General features: G+C 50.4%; 1 protein-coding gene across 2 annotated transcripts in view; it reads left to right on the top strand.

Moving 5' to 3' along the window:
- Positions 1-701: 701 nt before the first annotated feature.
- ZBED4 (zinc finger BED-type containing 4) overlaps positions 702-13,424 on the top strand; it is a 28,672-nt gene continuing 15,949 nt past the window's right edge. Inside the window, exons 1-2 of one of the 2 annotated variants that reach the window (XM_061204608.1) lie at positions 702-829; positions 2,783-2,861. The gene's annotated coding sequence lies outside the window, so the exon portion shown is untranslated. The remainder of the gene's footprint in view (positions 830-2,782; positions 2,862-13,424) is intronic. The other variant, XM_061204609.1, reaches the window with a different exon arrangement.

The following is a 13,424-nucleotide window of genomic DNA, read 5'->3' as shown; positions in this document are numbered from 1 at the left end:
CGCCTTAGACTTAAGGGCTTAAGTGCACCCAGCACGTCGCGCAGAGCCCTTCGGAGCCCCTCTACGGGAAGGACGCTCGGCGCTGTTCCGGGGTAAGCCGAGCTCAGGGCTCCCGCACAGGTGGGCTCCCCACCCTCTCACCTCCCGAGGCTCCGCGGCCGGCCGCTCTGGGGGCCGCGCCCCGCGCACCTGCCGGCACCTGCGCGCACCTACGGGCAGAACCGGGCGCCCGTCACGCCGCAGCCCTCGGCGCCCCGGCACGTATGCGTCCGGTCGGCCGCCAACGGCCGATCCACCAGCAACACCGCGGCAACCCACCCCGCCGACGACTCCGACCCCGCAGCAGCCCGGGTGGCCCGACCCGGGGGCGGGGGCCGGCGCGCTGGAATTGCGCCTGCGCGGTCGGCCCGCACGGGCCCGGGGATAGGATTGCGCCTGCGTGATTGACCCGCACCGGCCAGGGGGCGGGACTGCGCCTGCGCAGTCAGCAGCGCCTCGGCCCCTCGAACGGCGGGACTGCGCCTGCCCCGTCAGCAGCGCCTCGGCCCCTCGAGCGGCCGGACCGGCCGGGCCCCAGGGAGGGACGGGCATATGGGCACTGCGCCTGCGCGCGCTGGCCCCGCCCCCACCTTCCCCGCCCCGCGCCGCGCGGGGCCCTGGGAGGGGTGCAGCGTCCGGCGGCGTCGCGGGCGGGCGGGCGGTGGCGGCGGCGGCGGCGGCGGGAGGGGCGCGGGGGCAGACAAAGCCGCGGCTAATGAATGGGAGTGAGTCCGCCTGCGCGGCCGTCGTCCGCTGCCGGGCGGGAGCCGCCCCACGCCCGGCGCCCGCGGTGAGTGTGCGGCCGGCGCCGACTCTGCCTCATCGCGAGCTCGCGACCCGGGCCCGGCCGTCTTGGCGCGCCGTCGGGCCGGGGCCGGGGTCGCGGGGGTCGGGGCCGGGGGTCCGGCTGGGGGCCGGAGGTCGCAGGGGTCGGGGAGCCGGGCCGGGGCCGCGGCCGGGGTCGCCGCGATGTCGCCTGCGCGGGGCCGGGGGTTGGGGGGCGGGGGCGCGGCCTCCTGTCGCCGGGACCCCGCCCGGGCCGCTCGACTCGACCACGGTGCCCGAGCGCCGGGCCCGCGCCCCCGGCCCCCGGCTCGGCTGACAGCTGGCGCGCGATGGGCCCGCGGACGGTCGCACCCGGGGCGCGTGTTCCGGGCTGCAGGGTTTGGTGGAGGAAACACCTGAAGTGGTGGAAAGTTGGTGCGGACACCCGGCCCGGCCGCAGCTGCGGAGATGGGATAGACGGGGCGCGGGCCCAGGGGCTCGGGAGAGCGCGGGGGCAGAAATGCCCGGCCGGTGTGAAGTTTACGGGCTGACCACGCGGGCGCCTGTGCGTGCGGGGCGGGACCGGGCGCCGCAGTCGTCGGGGAAGCCCGGTGCTGGGGTGGGGGTCGCCGGCCGGCGGCCGGGCAGCTCCGCGCAGCAGCAGACAGGTGCTCTTTGGGCGTCTTTGCTGAAGTCCTTTGCCCTCCGCCACCACAGCGAATCGCCTTACAAGTTACGTGTTTAGGATTTTCCTCTAGATACAGTATTTTATTTTCAGTGCACTTCCAGGAAGAGGCAACCAGGGGCCTTATTTACGTATGTCTTAGGAAGCAGATGAGACCTTCGTTATTACTACATGCTTCTGATGCTTTTTAGTTATTGTACGTTGTTCTGGGTAGGACCACTCAAGTTTAAGTAGTGAAAATATGAATCAAATTGCAAAGCATAATTTCAGGTGTTTTTTCCAATTGCGGTTGTTTTTCTAGACCGAAGTAAAGGTGGAGTCATTTGTGTATCTTCTTTTGTGTTTTTTCTGTGACCCACACCATCCCTGTTGCTTAAGAGAATTGCCAGCCCCCTTGACTCTCCTTGTATTTTGGGTGACTTTCAGTAGACAAATACATGCACCTCTCTGGAAGCAAGTCCCTGCCAAGCTGAGCCATCAGGAGAAACTTCTGTTGGCATTCTCATGTTCATAAAAAAGGGAAGTTATTTGCTTTGAAGTTAACTCTGATCAGATCAGTCCATAGGTTTTTTTTTTTTTTTTTCCAGCTTTAAGAGCAGGTCCATAATTTTGAAAAATCCACTTTAGACTTTCATGAGACCAGTATGATAACGCACCAGTATGATAATGGTGCATTCTTGTGACTTTTTATATTAATTTTTGATGTTTTCTCTATATCATGGTAATAAAATTAGGAGACGATGAAGGATTTAGTTGGAGTTTTTAGAAAGTGCTCTGAATAAGCCAAATTTCAATTATGAATTAATTTCCATACAAAGTTATCTTGTGGGAGGAAACCGTACTCAGGGTTTTCCAATGGGCTGTCCATGCATGGATGCACACTTCCTGTAATCCTTAAACAGATTATATCTGCTCATCATGATTTACATTTTCTCGGGAAAAGATCTAGAAAACTTAAGAAAGAGTCTATGACTCTTCAAGAAGGTAATCGCCTATCTCGGAAGAAAGCTCAGACTTGAGTCCACTTCACAAGTGTTTACTTGACACCCCTTCCCCCTCCACTGTTCTGGTTAATTCCTGATGTCTTTGGACATGAAAACTCTGCCCTGTTTTTCAGTGTCACCACACAGAGGAGGAGGCTTGTGAGTGGCTCAAGCTGTGCAAAGAATGTTCCTAACGCACTGGGAAAGGTTTTAAGTGAACTATTAGGGTCACTGACTGAATTCTGTGTCTGTGCAAAGGAGCTGATGCGGTATTTACGTAGTGAAGGCAACGTGTGTACCTGTATTTCAGATCCCTGTCCGGCGTAGAATTTGGAGAGTGACCAGAACTGGGCAGTGGAGCTGTTGCAGCATGAAGAGCAGTGATGGTGGTCAGTGCTGTCCTTCACTCTGTGTTTGTGTTTCTCTCTGCCTGGCTTCAACTCCTTCATCTGAACTCTGGTCTGATCTCCTTCAGTGTGAGGACTGCCTGGCGAGGGGAGGGGGGCAGGTGAGCGACTCTGGGGCACAGTGAGGAGCCTCTGATGGTTGGTTGGGGGCCCCCCGACTCTCCCTCACCAGCATTCTGTTTCCTTCTGAGCTTCTCTGCACAAGGCCTGCGACTGAGAGACAGCGACTGTCATTCTTTTAGTTACTGTTTGATATTTAAGGTGCTATTTATTTATCATTATTTTTTTAAAGGGAATGCTATTTATTTATTTATTTATTTATTTTATTATTTATGGTTGTGTTGGGTCTTCGTTTCTGTGCGAGGGCTTTCTCCAGTTGCGGCAAGCGGGGGCCACTCTTCATCGCGGTGCGCGGGCCTCTCACTATCGCGGCCTCTCTTGCTGCGGAGCACAGGCTCCAGACGCGCAGGCTCAGTAGTTGTGGCTCACGGGCCCAGCCGCTACGCTATGGCATGTGGGATCCTCCCAGACCAGGGTTCGAACCCGTGTCCCCTGCACCGGCAGGCAGACTCTCAACCACTGCGCCACCAGGGAAGCCCTCAAGGTGCTATTTAAATCTCAGGACTTGACATAAGCTGTAGGAACCATCATTCGTATTTACGTTTTGTGTTTGAGTGAATTTAGCTGCATAAAAAGGCACAGTTTGCCTCTAGCCCCGACCGTCCTGCAGCCTCTCCGTCAGGCCTCCCTTCAGTGTCTGGATGACAGCAGAGTTCTCGTCAGTCAGCTTCCAGATGTTCGGCCCTTTCCGCACCCCTGGCTTTCCTGCCCTCTCCCTTACCCTACTTGTCATTGCCTGACTTTGCATCGTCCTGGAATAGTTCAGATCACTTCCTAGCTAATTGTTTGATGTGTGCTATTGATAGTTCAAATCCTGGAAGGCATTGTTAGGAATAAAATAAAGTATTTTCTTCTCATGCCCCCTATTTCTGAGGTAGAGGGGACCAGGAGAGACAGAGGTGCCTGACTCTGCATGAGGTTTTCTCGCCTCTCTACTCTGCACCTGGTGCTGTTCTACCTGCTGGGGGCAACAGTGGTTTTTAAAAGAAGGCCCTGCCATAGGAGAACTTAACATGGTGCTGGTGGGATGGACTCAACCCAGAGAGGGCTGCTCCAGGAAGAGCGCAGGCAGGCGAGGGCGGGGTGACGGCAGTGGGAGAAGCGTGCTCCGGGAAGACCTCTCTCAGGCGGAGAGGACCTTTGAGCCCCGCCCTGCAGGGTCTGCGGGTGATGGAGTGGAGGCCCTGAGTAAGAAGCAGCGGTGTGGGGGAGAGGCTGGCCCCTCTGTTTGAGCCCATGTCCTGTCGTAAAGCCCCCTTCCCAGCCGTGATCAGGTGCCCGCTCTGCTTGGTTTCCGCTCGCATTCAGGTGAAGGTCTTCCAGCAGCCGGGCCCCGCCCTTTCCCCCCCGCAAAGTCTGTGTCGTAGAAACCACCGATGCTGGGCTGGGCTGGGGTGGCCCCCGCCCAGAGACCCACCCGGGTGCTCTGTGCGATGGCTCTTTGATCTGGGCGGCCTGCACCTGCTCTGTTTTGCCTCACCCCCCCCACAGATGTAAATCAAGGGGCTGCGTTTTCATCCAAGGCCACGGCTAACTGAGCCTTACCTTGTGGCCCTCGTGCCACAGAGGCAGCAGCGGAGGGAGCTGTGTGCTGTTTGGTGAGAGCTCCGGTTACTCTGCCGCAGGCCGTGTGCCACATCCCGGAAGTAAAAGGACTCTAAACACTCTTCCAGCAGCTTCCAGCCACGGCAGCAATTTCAAACCTGTCACTGGTGGGACTGCCCTGTACCCCGGGGGAGAAGGTGCTGGTGTTGGGTAAAGGGACCCTCAGAAAGACAGAGCGGAACAACCCAGATAGCCCTGGTCTGTGACCCAGAACATTTCAGGGGTAGAACGCGGACCAGCCGACCCGAACGGAGTCTGTTTGCCTGCTCTGGGATGTGCTTTGTTTCCAGGGTGGCCTTATCAGGTTTTCTGACCATATGTCGTGGAGTGGCTCCGGTTCTGGGTTTCTGAGTTCACCCCTTTGCAGTGGGCTCTGGCTCTTAGTCTGGGTCCTCCGCCTCAGCTTGGCCGGGCCTGGGTGGTGGTGTCTCCATGTGAGTGGGTGCTGGCGCTTCCGCATGGGAGGCAGTTGACGCTGCTGCCACCCCTGGAATATGTGAGTCATGGTTCCCCACCCTCAGAAAGTGCTACAGTTACTCTCAGACGTGGACCAGATCTTAGTTTATAGCCTTGGTGGAAAGACTGCCACGTCCAAGGGTGAGCGAGGCAGGGGTGCCGGCGGCGGCCCTGATGCCCTCGGTGTGCTTGGCAGCTCGTGGGGAGCACGTGGGCTTTGAGTTGAAAGCGGACGTGCTTCTGTGCCTTGAAGGCTGCGCTGTGGACGTGCTTCTGTGCTTTGAAGGCTGCGCTGTGGACGTGCTTCTGTGCCTTGAAGGCTGCGCTGTGGACGTGCCTCTGTGCTTTGAAGGCTGCGCTGTCGACGTGCCTCTGTGCTTTGAGGGCTGCGCTGTGGACGTGCCTCTGTGCCTTGAAGGCCGCGCTGTGGACGTGCTTCTGTGCCTTGAAGGCCGCGCTGTGGAGAGTTGGAAGAGCAGTCCGTGGTGCTCTCCGGCCTGCCCCAAGATGGAGCACTTGTCACGACATTGCCATGGCTGCCACCTTCGCCTGTCTGGTGCTTCCAGACTTCCTCTAAGGAGATTGCAGATATCACAGCACTTCACCTCTCAGTGTCCTTGTCTTCTAAGGAAAGGTAAAGGGAGGAATTCCCTGGCGGTCCAGTGGTTAGGTCTTGGCGCTTCAGTACTTCCATTGCTGTGGCCTGGGTTCAGTCCCTGGTCAGGGAACTAAGATCCCGCATGCCGCAGAGCGTGGCCCCCCAAAAAAAGAAAAAGAAAAGGCAAAGGGATGTTCTCTTTCACCAGCAGTACAGCTGTGAAGGAACTGAATGATAATCCCTCATAACATTCAGTGGCCAAGCCGCAGTCAGATTTCCCTACTTGTGTTTAATTAGCTTGTTTGTTCCAAACCAGAATCTAGTCCAGGTCATTGCACTGAGTCTGTCTCTTTAGCCTTTTTTATTCTGGAATAATAACCTGCCCCCATTTTTTTCCATGACACTGCCTTTTTGAGGAGACTAGGCCAGTTGTCTTGCGAATGTCCCATGTTCTGGGTTTGTTTGCCATTTTCCTTCTTTGTTGTTTACAGTTGCCCCTTGAACAACACAGCAGGCGGTTAGGGGCGCCACCCTCCGCATAGTCGGAAACCCGAGGATAAGTCATAGTTGGCCCTCGGTGTCCACAGCTGCTTCCCATCCTCGGATGCCACCAGCCTGGGACCTGCACGTCTTCACGCGGGTGCTGCTGGGCTTCCTGTTTGCCGTCCTCAGAGGCTGTCCTTTTGGGACTGACACCCACTTTCTAGGGCTGTTGTTCTTTCTTTCTGTATTTCATCTGTGTTTCCCTCGTCCATTACATTCAAGGAAGACAGGAAAAATGCTGAATTCTCTCCCTGTATTACCTCTTTCTGGGGAGCAGTGGCTGTAATATTCACCTGCATTGTGGCAAATGTTTTTATTTGTCCTTTTTCTTCCTTCAGTATCAGTGCTGACTAACAGGTTTTCATTTATTCGTTACATTGTAATCTATTAAAGTCCTCTGGTTCTGTTTTTTTGGTGTTCAGATGGTTGTGACTGACCTGTCAGGAGCCCCGGCGAAGCCGGCTCCGGGTGCTGCTTTGGCATCATCCTGGCAGCACTTCCCTTCTGCCACCTTCCGTTCCTTTGCCAGAGCTTCAGTCCGCTCTTTCTGCAGAGTGCTTTGGTTCCCTTCAGTGCAGAAGGTATTTAGAAACCAAGATCTAGGTGTTAGATCTGTTTGTTGTGTTTGTGTATTATTGAAGCTTTAAGTGTTGGTCTGGTGCACAGAGCTAGGAAATGTATTTTTAAAACATCAAGAGTTATACTGATATTTTCAATGCAGATTTAAAATTACATAGTTTTACTTAATTTCTTTGATTTTTAAAAAATGTCTTTTTCTTTTCTTTTTTTTAATTAATTTATTTTTGGCTGCATTGGGTCTTTGCTGCTGCACGCGGGCTTTCTCTAGTTGTGGCGAACTACTCTTCGTTGTGGGGCTACTCTTCGTTGCAGTTCGCGGGTTTTTCATTGCCGTGGCTTCTCTTGATGTGGAGCACGGGCTCTAGGTGCGCGGGCTTCAGTAGTTGTGGCGCACGGGCTTAGTTGCTCCACGGCATGTGGGATCTTCCCAGACCAGGGATCAAACCCATGTGCCCTGCGTCGGCAGGCAGATTCTTAACCACTGCACCACCAGGGAAGGTCCCTCTGTCTTTTTCTTATCCTGAAAATTTTGATTCTTTTTCTTTTTTATTAATTTTTATTGGAGTATAGTTGCTTTACAATGTTGTGTTAGTTTCTACTGTACAGCAAAGTGAATCAGCTATAGGTATACATATATCCCCTCTTTTTTGGATTTCTTTCCCATTTAGGTCACCACAGGGCATTGAGTAGAAAATTATGATTCCTTAATGCCATTGGCATAATTACTTATTTGTTTTATGCTAAAGTACACAAAAAATGGGTTAAATGACAATATTATGTTACTACTGCTGATGAAATCACTTAGCAAAATTTAAGGTGTTTTTTTGTTTTTAAGTTCTTTTTGTCTTTAGTACATATTGTGCTTTGGATGAAAAAAGGCCTGTGTGTTAAAGCCCCTTGGTGAACATTCTTTGTCTGCGTTATGGTTGCTCATTTGATACACAATTAGGTCTATTTGTTTCAGATTTGGAATTTTCTAAATTTTAATGTACAGATAATCACATGGCTCAAAAGTCAACATTATATAAAAGATACGATCAGAAATCTCACTTGCATTCCTATCTCCTCCACTCTTTATAGGCAACCTTTTTTTTTTAAATTTTTTTATTTTTAATTTATTTTTGGCTGTGTTGGGTCTCGTTGCTGCGTGCGGGCTTTCTCTAGTTGTGGCGAGCGGGGGTACTCTTTGTTGTGGTGCACGGGCTTCTCATTGTGGTGGCTTCTCTTGTTACGGAGCACGGGCTCTAGGCGCGCAGGCTTCAGTAGTTGTGGTACACGGGCTCAGTAACTGTGGTTCGCGGGCTCTAGAGCGCAGGCTCAGTAGTTGTGGCACACGGGCTTAGTTGCTCCGCGGCATGTGGGATCTTCCCGGGCCAGGGCTCGAACCCGTGTCCCCTGCATTGGCAGGCGGATTCTTAACCACTGCGCCACCAGGGAAGCCCCTATAGGCAACCATTTTTTTTTCTATTTCTACTTTATCCTGCAAAAATAAGCACACACACACACGTATTTGTAACTTCCCTTGTTTTCCCTCCTGTCTTTCATAAAACGTAACAAATACTATTTATGCTATGTGTCTTGCTTTTTATTCAACAGCCTGTGTGTGTATCAGTCCTTACTGGTGGGTGTTTGAGTGGTTTTCCAGTCTGGCTGTGAACTGCAGTGACTGACCTTAGGCAGGTGTTGTTTTGTATTTGATGAGGCCGTCTCTGGGGTCTGTGCCTGGCAGTGGGATTGCTGGGTCCCTGGGTGAATGTAATTTGGAAGGTGTTTCCAGATTCCCCTGCCAAGGTGCCATCCCGGCTTGCTCTCCACCGGCACTCTTCTCACCCTCACCGAGAGGTGGTACCAAGGTTTGGGGTCTTTCCAGTCTGATCCGGTGAGGCCTGAAGTAGTTGCCTTTAGTGTGCTCCCGCTTCAACGTGAAAAATGGGAAAATATACTTCACCAAGTTGGATGTGTCTGGTGTCAAAGCAGATGAGGGCATTGAGTGAAAGATGTAAGTCACGGAGCCCGGCCGGCCTCTGCAGGGTGAGAACTGGGAAACGCTGCCCATGGGAATTCATCCTGACACTTACTTCTGCAGTACAATAGTTTGGAACACAGTTTCTTTAATTCTTAAAATAAAAAATAACCATATATTCTCTAAGTCAGAACACATGCCTGAAATTGAGAATTTTCCATACATGTTGTTTTTTTCTAGCCCATGGAGAGGATCCTCTGATTAGCTCCCTTTACTTTTAGGTGTTTTCGGCTTTGAAACTAAAAAATGTAAAGTGAGTTTCAGAACATGTGGGTTTTGGATGCCTCCTTTCTACCCCTCATCCTCCTCTCCCTCTAGTCTCTGCTTATAATTTAGGGTCGCCGTGCTCACTCACACTGTTCGAGTGTACCTGTATTTTCTTAATCTCCTCGGTGCTTCAGAGCGGTCCTCTAGCTGTCAAGAGATGGGCGGGGCCGAGTGAGACAGGGCACCCTCTGCCCTGGGGGGCCAGGGGCTGGGGGCAGCGTCCACAACAAGGAAACTGACTGGATTTGTTCTAGAAGGACCATTTCCCTTATTGTCATTGATCGCCCTATTTAATATTCATGCTGATTGATTTTATTTTAGACTAAATCTGATTTGCTGGAGAATAGAAGCAGAACCACGGAACGGCTGGTTCCAGATGCCATCCAGATGCACGGTGAATAGGTAGCCCTCGCCTTTCAAGGCCAGAGTAGCCTCCAAAGTTTTAGGATAGGTGGCCAAAACCAAATTTTTATTCACACACATAGAAAATTATCAAAAATGCCTCAGCAACATAATTCTTTTGTGGTTTGAAAACTAAAGCTAACATGCTTTTTTGTCTTTTTAAAAATTTGGTGCTAAAATAGTAGAAAAATTATTTTCTTTAGTAGTAAGCTGCTAGAGCAAATGACAGCATTTTTCCTAAAATAGAAACAACAGGGACTTCCCTGGCAATCCAGTGGTTAAGACTGCATGCTTCCACTGCAGCGGGCCCTGGTTCCATCCCTGGTCGGGGAACTAAGATCCCCCATGCTGCGCGGTGTGGCCAAAAGAAAAAGAAAAAGAAAAAGAAACATCTTTGTTATCTATGATTTTGAAATAATATGTACAAAACTAGCCCAGTAGTAGAGAAATATATAAAATAGAAGGTGAAAGTCTCTCCTGATGACCACGTTCCAGATGCACGTTCACATGTGTGGGTGCCTTTACACCCAGGGCCTGCCTGACCCTCCCGTCTGTGCCGAGGGCAGTGGGGCGGGGCCTCCCTCTTGCTGGGGTGGTCCTTGCCCGTGGCACGATAGTTTCATGAGGTGTTTTTTTGTGTGTGTGTTTTTTTAAAGTTGGAGAAAATAGGCTGTGTTGGGTCTTCGTTGCTGTGTGCAGGCTTTCTCTAGTTGTGGCGAGCGGGGGCTACTCTTCGTTGCGGTACGCTGGCTTCTCATTGCAGTGGCTTCTCTTGTGGCGGAGCATGGGCTCTAGGCGCGCGGGCTTCAGTAGTTGTGGCTCGCAGGCTCTAGAGCGCAAGCTCGGTAGTTGTGGTGCGTGGGCGTAGTTGCTCCGCAGCATGTGGGATCTTCCCGGACCAGGGCTCGAACCCGTGTCTCCTCCATTGGCAGGTGGATTCTTAACCACTGCGCCACCAGGGGTGCCCCTCATGAGGTTTTTAAAAACCTTTTTACCTTAAAGTATATAGCACAGAGGGACTTTCCTGATGGTCCAGTGGTAAAGAATCCTCCTTACAATGCAGGGGACCTCAGGTTCAATCCCTGGTCAGGGAACTAAGATCTGACATGCCGCGGGGCAACTACTGAGCTCGTGCGCCTCAACTAGAGAGCCTGCGTGCCGCGAACTACAGAGCCCATGCACCCTGGAGCCTGCGCGCCACAACTAGAGAGAAGCCCGTGCACTGCAACGAAAAAGATCCTGCATACCTCAACGAAGATCACGCGTGCCGCAACTAAGACCCGACACAGCCTAAAATAAAAATAAATAAAGTATAGCACAGAGACAAACTGCATAAATTAATAGCTTGATGGGTTATGATAAGGTGGACACTTTTGTAACCATCCCTTGGGTCAAGAGAGAAAATTTTGCCCTCCCTGGAATCCTTCCACGTGCCCTATCCCAGCCACATCCCTCCCTTTGATGGCAAATACTTCCCTTTCTTCGTAGTTTTATGACGGGATTGCACGTCTTTAAGCAGTAGTTAAGTGTTGCCTGTTTTTTACGTGACATTTCAGTCCCTTACCTACAGGGCACCCCCGCCTCCCGTGGGAGTTTGGTGTGGAAGAAGCCAGGTGGCTGGACTCGTGTTTCTCAGTCTGGATTTTGCCAGCCATGGCCCTCAGGTGTGGTTTAATGTGTTTCCCTGCTCTTGGTTCCTTTAAATTGGCGGTGGATCTAAGGCCTGATGAGGTCCAGCCTCCTTCCTGGCTGCTGTGTTGCTCCCTTAGGAAGGACCTCGTGTGTGAGGCTCTCACTCTCTTTGCTGTTGGCAGCCAGCAATACACAGACCTGCAGGCTTTAATCGGTAAGAAGTTATGGGACAGGGACGTTCCGGCTCAGTTACTGCGTCTTTGTTCATGAGCTGGGCTTGGAGTAAGAGGACCCTGTCCTTAGCTCCTCCACGGTTATCTGGTGCTGTAGTTTATGTAGGAAACTGAAGAAAAATGCTTGCTTCTTTCTCTTTATCAGTTTCCTATCATCCTCCAAAGGTGACCAACGGAGCATTTTATTTCGGTGTTATGCACTCACAGATTTAACATATTTGATGTGTTTTAATGCATTATTATGATGATCCTTATTTACGTTCAAATTATCTCATTTTTTTGGACAGTGGGAGCCCTTACAAGTTGGCGCCTAGATCCTTCTGACACAATTCTCCTCCTCTCTCAGAGGTTCCTTGCTCTCTGGTATGCCAGAATGTTCTAGGCTCATTTTGTATTCTTCCTGCCCAAGACCTGCAATCAGCCATTCCTTCAAAAGCCCTGGTCTTCTTTAATGGGAAATGATGTTTCACAACCATAGTCTGGATGTCAGGTAAGCTCATTCCCATCGGGTTGGTCACTGTTTTTAGGTCTTTGCAGTGAGCAGAGCTGGGGTAGGTGTCCTGCTCACCTACTGTAGGATGTGCATTTGACCTTTCTTATCCTGGGTCTCTGTCTCTGTCTGAGGATGCTGGTTCTCAAGGACATGGGAGGTGAGAGTCTTGTGCTATCGCTGGTCACTCGTCTGCTTCACTCTCACTGTACACACCTCAGTCTCCGAGTAACAGTGGCTGTGTCGTTACTGAAAACAGGTTGGTGCTTTTTGCCTAAGACTTCCCATTGTCTTCCCATCCCTCTTTGCAGTGATTCGGACTCTACGTGGAAGCGCGGTAGCCACTGCCTACTGTGCTCTCTCCCAGAGACCCTCACTCAGTCTTAGTCCTGCGAGGAAGTATATACTGAGCACTCACGCCGTCCTTTCATCAGTGTTTCTCTGGACTTTTTGGTTGAGGTTCTTTTCTCTGGTAGATTTCTCCGGAAGGACTCAAGGAAAAGTATTTCCTGATTTCTTGCATGTTGATAATAGTTTTTCTGTGTCCCTTTTACTTGAAAGCCAGGTTGACTGGATATAAAATGCTTGGCTCATGTATTTTTTCCTCAGATGTCTTAAATATGTTATTCTATTGTTTTATAGCATAAAACATTGCTGTCAAACTCATGACAATTTTATTTTCTTCCCCTTGTACGTGACCTTGGTTTTCCCCTCAATGGCATTTCTTTTTTTTTAAGTCCAGTGATTTTTCCTAGAATATACCTCAGTGTTCATTGTTAAGGATGGATTTTCTCAGCTTTATGGTATGCTCTTTCAATATATGTAGTTTCACAATTTTTATTTCAAAGTGTTTAGGATTCTCTTCTTTTGCTTTGTCCCCCTCCCTTTTCTGTGGGGGATGCTCTGGTTATACATGTGTTGGATCTTCTTTGCCTGTGTTTTCAATTGGCCAGTTTCTCCTGAGTCTTTTTTAGCTCTTCATTTCTTCTTCATTAAAAACCTTTATTTTCTAAACTCTTCTGTTTATCTTAAGAAATCATCTGTGGGGTTTATTTGTTCTTATGTTGCTTCTAACTTAGTCTTTATTCTTAAAATGACATTTTACTTTTTGTTATTTTTTTGAGCGTGTGTGTTTATTTTGCTGAAGATTTCAGGTTACAGGGAGGCCGTATACACAGCCCATGGCCACCACCCACCACCCCTTTTTGCTGGCTTCATTCTCTTGTTTGAAAGGAGAGAGCTCTTTCTCTTTCTTCCCCCTCCAACTTTCCCCTTTTTCTCTCCTAGCCTCATGCTTTGCAATTTATAAAATGACATTTTACTTTTATTTGTAATATTTTCTTAGGATCCATAACCTCATTTCAGTGTTTTTCTATTCTGATTTATTTTGTTCTTTTGTATTATTTTCTTAATTTCTTTAGCTTCTTTTGAAATAAATTATAGTTTTTATTTAATTTGTGCTTATATTTTTCTGGTGTGCTTTCATTTTCTATAGAGATGTTTTTCTGGTCTTTATTTTTTTTTTCTCTTATCCTTTTTAGGATTTGACCTTAATCCTTTTCTGTTGCTTATTGTTTTAGTTTTCTAGTGCTGCTTT

Source organism: Eubalaena glacialis, chromosome 11, assembly GCF_028564815.1.
Source record: "Eubalaena glacialis isolate mEubGla1 chromosome 11, mEubGla1.1.hap2.+ XY, whole genome shotgun sequence".
In the NCBI taxonomy this organism is placed as follows: domain Eukaryota; kingdom Metazoa; phylum Chordata; class Mammalia; order Artiodactyla; family Balaenidae; genus Eubalaena; species Eubalaena glacialis.
The sequence above is the reverse complement of the archived record's forward strand: the minus strand, read 5'-3'. Positions and strand labels throughout refer to the sequence as shown.